Below are 10,064 nucleotides of genomic sequence, written 5' to 3'. Positions count from 1 at the left end.
GACCAATTTGCCTCCACCCCCACGTGGCTCCACCTGTCACCATTATTATGTGATCTTTATAAAATTAAACTGAGGATGTACCAACTTTTCTTCATTATGCTTTCAACCAAAGCCATTAAGCTTACAAATATGGTGTCTGTTTAAAAAAATGAATGGATATAGGAAAAAATTCCTGTTTTTAATTTCAAATCTTCAAAACAGTATTTATACCAACGAATGTATTCATGTTCAATTTGAGCTATAAATGTATTTCTCACCATCTGATTAATTTGTGATAGGGGGTCTATTTGTAGCCAGTGGTTAATAAACAAAGTATATTTTCCTCTAGGTCATTGTTTCTTTCTTCCTCTACCATACATCTTCAGAAAAAGGCATTTTCTCAAGGATCCCAGTGTGTGAATCCTTTAACTCTTCTCTGTTTATATCAAGTGAAGAGATCATCATTCTGATTTTGGCAGCACTTATTGTATATCAATATAGACACCTGGTAAGATTTCAATTCCCCACTTGAGAGTCAGTTAGAAAGCACAGAATGCTACCTGTGTGGCTTTATTAGAGTTTGTATGTACGTGTATGTATGTGTTTGTGTGTCTGTGTGTGTGTGTGTGTGTGTGTGTGTGCATATATATTTCTTTTTTTAAGGAAAATTTAGATTCTCAGGAGCAAGGATAAAGAAGCATATGTTCCACTCTCAGCAAAACAAAGAGTTCAGTACGAAGTGTTATGTGTAGCTTAATACAAAAATATATTAATGACTATCTCTACACTAATTGTGAAATTAAAAAATCCAAATCATAGGGTTGAATTTATATGGCTGAGTCAGAAAGAGTCATCATAATTGGAATTTCAGCAACATGTTTGGGTGATAGAAATCAGTGGGGCATGACAAGCTTTACTTTGAGTTATACATAAAGATAGCTTAGTACTGGAATGAGACATACATGATGTATAAAGGAATCCTTTGACACTATGAAAATAGTTTACCACTGTGAAGAGAAGAGGGGAAGGTTAAATTACTTTGGCTATAAAACCCCTTGTAATGCAAAACCAACTGAACCGACTTTGTTTCCCAGATGTCTTCAGCACTGCATAATTACAGAAGTTGGAGGAGTATCTGAAGATTTCAGGGTATGCCTTATACAGAAACAGCAACCATAATGATAAAAGTTTTAAAATATGCTAGGATGGACAAAGGAAGTACCATTGTATAGATTTAGTAAAGATGCCAAAAATGTCAGCCTTTGGAGTAAGAAGAATTTGAGTTTGAGCCCTAGCACCACCACTAACAATCTGTTGGACCTTGAGAAAGTCCTTCACCTCAGTGAGCTTTAGTTTCCTTGCCTTTGAAGTGAGCACAATAACAAGGTCGACTATATGCGGTTGATGTGAAGTTTAAATGAGACCTGAACGAAGCCCTTAGCATAGGGTTGGGGCACAGAGGAAGGGCTCAATAAATGTCAGCTGTGATGTTGGTAATGATAAGGGTGAAAATGATGAAAAAGAAGAGAAGGAAGAGAGTGAAGAAGATCAGCTAAACTCAAATCTATAATCCTTTTAAAAGAGATCCCTGAGAAACAATTGTCTGGTGATGAAATGGGAAAATCTTTTTTTTCCAAGGGTAAAATAAAGTATAGCACAGGATTTAGGTGCATTCCTTTCCCTGTCCTTGTAGAAAAATATTCATTGTAAAATTGAAATGGAGACATATGCATTTTGTCAGAATGGAAAGAGGAATTTTTTCCCTAGAATTAAGAACAAACCTTAAATATAGTATTTTAAAACTTCTGTCCCTTGGCTAAAGCCCAATATAGCTAAGAGTTTATTAAAGAAGGCAGTTTCTTTACTCTCTCTAGTCTGTAGGGACAGTGGAGATGGAGTGTGGCACATCAAAAGTTAAGGCTCAGTGAGCAGGCTTTCTTGAAATTGACAAGCTGATCCTAAAATTTATATGGAAATGCAAAAGACTTTGAATATTCGGAACAGTCTTGAAAAAGAAGAACAAAGTTGGAGGACTTACAATATTCTGGGAAGCTACAGCAATCAAGACAATGTGATACTGGCATAAAGACTAGCAGAGCAATGGAACAGAATAGAGAGCACAGTGATAGACTCCCACTTAGGTGGGAATTTGGTTTTTGACAAGATGCCAAAGTAATCCAATAGGAAAAGGCAATTCTCATCAATAAATTGTACAATAAATAAAAGGAAATAAATATCAATAAATTGGATAACCATATGGAAAAAGGGTGAACATGACCCCTACCTCACATTATACACATAAATTAATTCAAGATGGATAATAGACTTAAACATAAAAGCTAACATCATAAACTTTTAAGAGAAAATGTTTCAAAGATAGGAAAATATCATGCTTTGGGGGCAGGTTAATTTTTTTTTTTAGATAGGACAAAAAAAAAAAAAAACCACTAACCATGAAAGAAAAAAAATTAATTCAACTTCCTCAAATGGAAAATTCTCTCATCAGAGGACACTGCTAAGAAAATGTATAGGCACACTGAAGACTGAGAGAAAATATTTACAAAGCATATATCTGGCAAAAGACTGGTATTCAGCATGTAAAGAATTTCTACTACTATAACTTAATAAGAAAGGGGGAAAAAGATGTGAAGACACTTTGCAAAAGAAGATATAGGAATAGCCAAAACTACATGAAAAAAATGCTTAATGTCATTAGTCATTAGAGAAATGCAATTAAAATTGCAATGAAATACCATTACACACCCACAAGGAATGCTAAAGTTAAAAAGACAGACAACATCAAAAGTTGACAAAGATGTAGACTAATTAGAACTCTTATAAGGTATTGGTAGGAGCAACAAATGGTAGAACCTGGAGTAGGTATGAGCTACTTTATGTCTATAGAAATTCCACTCCTAGGCATTTAATAAAAGAAATTAAAGCATGTGATCACAAAGGTATATATATGATAATGTTCATGGATTTATTCATAATAGCTAAAAACTGGAAACAGTTCATCAACAGGATAATGTAGAAATAAACTCTGCTCTATTCATACAATGGAATACTACTCAGCAATTAAAAGAGGGAAAACTATATTGGTTATGTACAACAATCAATTTTGAATGCATCAAAAACAAGGCTGAGGGAAAGAAGCCTTATACAAAGATTCCACTTTCAGAAGTTTTAGAAAAGGCAAACTAATATATGGTGGAAAATGTCAGAAAACTCAGGGGGTAACAGTGTACTGGGAAGGGGGATGTGGTAACTTTCTTCAGTGTTGCTAATGTTCTATATTGGGATAGGGTTTGTGTTAAACAAATATAGACATTTATCAAAACTCAGAGAATGTTTACTTAATATTTGTGCATTTCATCATATGTAAATTTTACCTCAAATAATGAAACAGCTAATGACATGCATGCTGAAATGTTTGGGAAGAAGTATACTGATGCTTGAACTGTCTTTGAAATTCTTCTAAAAGTAAGATGGATTGATAGATGCATTGAGGGATGGATAGATGGACTGTTGTGTGATAAAGTAGGTATAGTAAAATATTAATGGTGTAATCTAGGTAGAGGGTATGTGAGTATTCACTGTAAAATTCTTTCAACTTTTCTATATGTTTGAAACTTTTCATAATAGAGTGTTGGGCAAAAGTTTAAGGCTGAATGGGTTGCCAAGACCCAGCTGAGTGAGTTTTGTCCTTCTCCTGTTGAATATAGAATATGGAGCCATGAAGGTTTTAAGCAGGGCAGTGCTAAAATCAGATTTACATTTTAGAATGACCTCTCTGCCTGAAGTGAACAGGGTAAATTGTAGGCATAGGCGTAGGAACTAATTTCAGCCTAGGAGACCAGTTAGGACACTATTCCAGTATTTTTGTGAGAGATTTAACAGGATATGTCCATCGACAGATGAATGGATGAAGATGTGAGATATAGATACAGATATAGATATATAGATATAGATAGATAGATAGATAGATAGATAGATAGATAGATAGATAGATATATCTCACATCTTTATGTATAATGTATATACATAATGGAGTGTTACTCAGCAATCAAAAAGAATGACATCTTGCCATTTGCCACAATGTAGATGGAACTGGAGGGTATTATGCTAAGCAAAATTAGTGAGTCAGAGAAAGACAAATATCATACGACTTCACTCAAATGTGGAATTTAAGATACAAAATCGATGAACATAAGGGAAGGGAAGCAAAAATAATATAACAACAGGGAGGGGACAAAACATAAGAGACTCTTAAATATACAGAACAAACTAAGGGTTGTTGGAGGGGTTGTGGGTGGTGGGGATGGGCTAAATGGGTAAGGGGCATTAAGGAAGACACTTGTTGGGATGAGCACTGGGTATTATACATAGGGGATGAATCACCGGAATCTACTCCTAAAATCATTATTGCACTATGTGCTAACTTGGATGTAAATTAAAAATAAATAAATAAATTTAATTAAAAAAAACAGGATAAGGTCTATAAAATGACAGTAGGTGACAATAAGATATTGGGGGAGAGGGCAAGGAAGGAGACTAAGATGGCTCCCAGATTTCTGGCATTGTTCACAGAGTGAATGGCAGTGACAACCTCTGAGAGAAAATAGAGATGAAGCAAATGAGGGGTTGGTGCAGGGGGTGAGAAAAGATGTTTCACACCACATAAACATGTTGACTTTGAGGTTCGCTGTTGTTCTCTGAGGTGAAGATGTTAACGTGGCATTAGTATGGGTCTAGAACTCAGAGAATAGGTGAAAGTTAGAGATATGGATTTTATTTTATTTTTTATTTAAAAAACTTTTTTTTAACATTTATTCATTTTTGAGAGACAGAGAGAACAGAGCATGATGGGGGGGAGGAGCAGAGAGAGAGGGAGACAGTATGCAAAGCAGGCTCCAGGCTCTGAGTTGTCAGCACAGAGCCCAACGCGGGGCTTGAACTCACTGATCACGAGATCATGACCTGAGCTGAAGTCAGACACTCAACTGACTGAGCCACCCAGGTGCCCCTAGAGATATGGGTTTTAAACTCATCAACTAAATGATGGTGTTGAAGCCATGCCAATGAAAGACTGTCCAGGGAGAGAACAAAGGAGAGAGCCCTACGGTTACTGACACTTTAGGGGTTAGCTGAGGAAGAGGATCAAGAAAATGAGGTCAAGGAGGAAAAATATAGAGCAATATCTATAGTTCTCAAAAGTAGTAATGACAAAATTCATATAGAGGCAGTACAAATAACTCTATTATATAGATTTTGGGAAAGGAAGGAGAGAAGTCAGGAAAATTTTCAAACAGGAAATGTCATTTGAACAGGACTTTAAAGGGTAAATAGGAGTTGTCAATGCCAACAAGGGAGATAAAAGAAAGGCAGAAGGAACAACATGATAGGCTAGAAGCTTCAAAGACTATTTGGGGAATTTCAGGCCATGTCTTTTTAACTTTCACTTGGGGACTGAAATATGGTATTTTCACCAAATATGAGACTATTCACCAAATATGAATATAGTTATGGGGTTTGGGATGATCAGCTTCTATACTTCTCCCTGATTTAAACCACTAGTTTTCAACTAGGGTGCATTGGAATCTGCTGGATTGCTTGTTAAAACACAGATTGCTGGGTCCTATTCCCTGAGTAACTGATATAGTATGTGTGGGTAAACCCAATAATTTGAATTTTTTAGTAAGACCTCAGGTGATGTCAACACTGCTGGCCCAGGATCACGCTCAGATCCACTGAGGATTCCAGGGAAGAAGACGTGCCACACAATCCCCAGCATCACCTCACAGTGTGTCTTTCTTATCAAAAGGGACTAGTTATACAGGGAGAAAGGATAGTTCCATTGCATAGTCCTCGCATCCTTCTCAGGAGTTTTTTGTTTTGTTGTGTTTGCTTTTGTTTGTTGTAGAAAGATCTTTCTTTAAAAAAATTTTTTTTAATGTTTATTTATTTTTTGAGAAAGAGAGCGAGCAGGGGAGAGGCAGAGAGAGAGGGAGACACAGAATCTGAAGCAGGCTCCAGGCTCTGAGTTGTCAGCACAGAGCCCGATGTGGGGCCTGAACTCACGAACCACGAGATCATGACCTGAGCTGAAGCTGGATGCTCAACAGACTGAGCCACCAGGTGCCCCATGAGACCTTTCTTATCTAAACTTTAATTTATAGGAATTTGGGGAATTTTTGAGGCTGAGATCCCTTCAACAAAATGACTCATACTCATAGTAAGGCCTAGGCCCTTCTCTGTCCACACAGCCTGAGATCTAAGAGAAAATGACTACCATGCATTTCTCCCCATCCTTGGCTGCTCCATGGAACTGATGGCTGGATGAGATTACCAGAGTAAACCTATCTGATAACAATATTTTTTGGGTGTTTTGTACATTTTAAAGTACATTGACATCAATTCATCATTTTATCTTCCTGATAAGCCAGCACTGTTATTACTGGTAGATTAAAAAAAAAAAAAAAAAAAAAGCAAGCACAAAAAGATGATGGTTGTCAAAATCGCTACAATGGTTCCTGGTCTAGTGGTGACCCCAGTGACACCACAAGCCTTTCCTAGAAACTGGTGACAGTTTTTGTTAATTTCAAAGTTTATCTCTTCCACAGGTCTGCAACACATCCACAGCACGATCTAATGCAAATATTCTAAAGTTAATCAGGAATTGTCTGTGGTAGGAGGACAATGGCAAAGGATTGATGGATTTCAGCTACATGCCACTTGTGGGCTGGAGAAGTAGTGCAGGGCACCACAGGATTTCAGAACAACTGTAAAGAGTTTATTCTCTGCAATCTCTATTTCCACTTGTAGCAAACAGCATCATGACTACTTCTACATTCTAAATGGAAATATTTTCCGTTTTGCCTTAGCAAAAGTACTAAAGCTCACTCCCAAAACTGCTTCTGCAATTTTAATATCTTTAAAACTGTCTGTAGATGATAAATACATCACCATAAACTAATAAAAGTCAGCTTGAGAAAGAGTGAGTATTTCGCATCATGGTAAGGTCAAGGGACGCTCATTCAGTCTTTTATTCAACACTTATGAGTACTCCATATGTCGGGCACTGTCTAGGCACTGCAAATATTTAGATTCATATTAATAAACTACAGTCCCCGCCTTCAAGGAATTTATAGTATAGTCACATTGGTTAAACAAAAAATACAAAAGATTAAGAGCCACTGTGCAAAATGAACCTAAGGGAAGCCTTTCAATAGTGAATGAGAGTCTACAATTCTACACCTTTTGGCGTGGTCAGTAGCAGCAGCCCTATGGGCAAATTTAGTACAGAGAAGAAACCAAAGCAAAACACACATATAAAATACACTCAGCAGCCTAGAATCAGCCTTGAGGTTGTATAAACATGTTGAGTTAAAGGCACTGAAGGTCACTATACTTTTGAAACGTAAAGTGTAAAGTCAAGAAAGAGCAATCCCTGTGTGATAAAGTAGAGAAATGATTTCTTCAGAAAAAAAAAAAACACAAAAATTCTTTAAAATAAAATATAATGTAAAAGATAAAAACCTACCTGGCTCTAATTATAGTCATTGTGGTATTATACATATGTTAAGTTCAGATGCGATGGGGTAGATAAACAGCACAAAAGATAGATTGTTGAGAACCTTTTTGAAAACTACATATTATAGTTTAGAAGCTGGATGAAAAATTCTGTTGCTAAAGATAAATTTCACAAAGAATATGATACAAAGCGAGAATTCAAGAGATGAAGTTTCAGCAAAAGAAGTTTAAAGTAAAACAAAAATGTCCCCTGTATTCATTTTTTGTGAAATGTTCATGGAGAATAAAGTCTTCCAGGAAGTCATTACGTAGCACTTAAGACATGTGAGTGTTTCAACTCTCCAAAGCCAGATGGTATTCATTGTGGGGTCCCAGGAGGACTCACATGTGAATGGCCATAGCATTGGTCAGGACATAAAATACAGCCTCAATGCTGCGTTCTTACCTAAACATTGGGCTCCACTGGGAGTTTTTTCTTGAATAAAGGTTTGAGAATTGGGTCCCATCATCTGTTAGTACAGAGGGATTATTTCTGGAAATTACAAAGGTGTTTTGTCCTCAGGAGATATAAGAAACTCAAAAACTCTGAGCCTCCTGAATTCTAAAACACTTACTTCAAAGACTAATTGAACCAATATGCAGTTATAACCTTGATATATTCTGAAGCAAAAAATGAAATCAATATTCAATTTAAATTCTTTCTGGGGAAGTACAAAATGGGGAGAATATAACTAATCCAACATTACTTTCTAAAAGTGATTTATATTTTTCTGTCCCCCCCCCAATTTTCTATTATGAATATGTATTCTTTCTATAATCAGAAAGATGGTTGAGACAAATAACTATAATATGCCAATATTAAAACATCTCTTAAAATATTTATCTTTAAGAGTATAATTAATCATGGTGGCTTTACTCAAAAAGATTTAGGATAGCCAAGTATAATAAGAGTTAAGGCAACCACTCTCAAATAAGACTCCAAATAGAGAGTGTAAGATGGATAATCCAATACATGGTATGAAATTGAACAGTCTAGCATGATTTTATATTAGAATAGCGAAAAATTAATAGAGATGTTATTGAGCGATTTAAGCTCTAAATGAAATCTGGGCAACTCCTCATTTTTACCTGTATTAAGGAAGAAAAAGGACACTATGAAATTAATAACCAAAAAAGTTAGTAAAAATATAAACTAATACCTCACTTTGCATAGAGCTAAAATATAGAATACTGTGTCAAAGATTACAGTAAAAAAATCATGGAGGTATATATCTTATGACCATTAATTATATTTTTCTCCACAAGTATAAGACATTTTCTATCAAGCTCTCTTTTTTTTACAATTTTTTTAAACATTTATTTATTTTTTGAGAGATAGAGACAGAGCATTAGCAGGGGAGGGGCAGAGAGAGAGAGGGAGACACAGATCTGAAGCAGGCTCCAGGCTCCGAGCTGTCAGCACAGAGTCCGATGCTGGGCTCGAACTCACGGACCGCGAGATCATGACCTGAGCCAAAGTTGGACACCCAGATGACTGAGCCACCCAGGTGCCCCTCTCAAGTCCTCTTATAGGTAATTTGAAGCTATCAAAAGCAATAGGATATTTATATTTCCCAGGGAACTGAAAGTGTTGTGTAAAATAACCTCTATTAAGCATGAGATAACATCTGTCTCCAGGTCAAAGAGATGATATACAGTGTTGCAGGACACTGGTTCCTTTTTGTTCCCATTGGATTAAGATAAAGTCAGACAGATATTTGGCTTCAAGTGACTGCGCCTATCTTATACCCCAAAGTTTACCCAGGGCCTAGTGTCAATCAACAGTCTGGAGGGCAGAATCTCGGCCTCTGTAACAATAAAACTTCATTTTTAACTGATAGCTGACATCCTCCATAAGAGCTATTAGCACACTGCAAACTCCCAGCAATAACCTTGTGGGGGTAAATATAAATAATTATGATTAATGTCTTGGCCAAGGTCAAGGACTACTGTTTTGTTGTGCTCATATCCTTAGTTAATATATACATCTTCTATTAATTTGCTGATCATATATGAACTTTAGACAGTGTACATATTTAAAATTTGGAGAAGTTGATTCTATAGAAAACACTACCCTGTGACCGCTTTAATTGAATTAAAATGTCTAAACAGCCCTGCCAATACAATTCTCCCTTTGCATATCTGACTTCTGAAAAACACACATTCTCTTTGTAGTGTTCAAGCAAGTAGCCTTGAGCTGGAAGCAAGAGTGAAGGTCAAATAAGAAAGGAAACCTCAAATCAGATACATTTCATTTTGCACCAAGAATTTTCTATCACATTTGCCTCTATCAAAAATCAGCCTATCTTTACCGTTTGCTTTTTACCTGGAGTAAAAATTAGAGTTTACAAATTGTAAATATACAGGGAAAAGATAATTTAGCACACTGTTTTATCACTGTCAACTCAGTGGTTTTCATAACTGAATCCCACATATTTTGAGAATGTCATTACTCCTTTGCAGTGTTATAGAGCAGAGTAGAGCAAGCCCACCTCCACCAAAGGTCAGAGAGA

This window comes from Puma concolor, chromosome A1 (assembly GCF_028749965.1).
Source record: "Puma concolor isolate L17-30 chromosome A1, mPumCon1.1.hap2, whole genome shotgun sequence".
NCBI classification, from domain to species: Eukaryota; Metazoa; Chordata; class Mammalia; order Carnivora; family Felidae; genus Puma; species Puma concolor.
Note: the sequence above shows the minus strand (reverse complement) of the source record.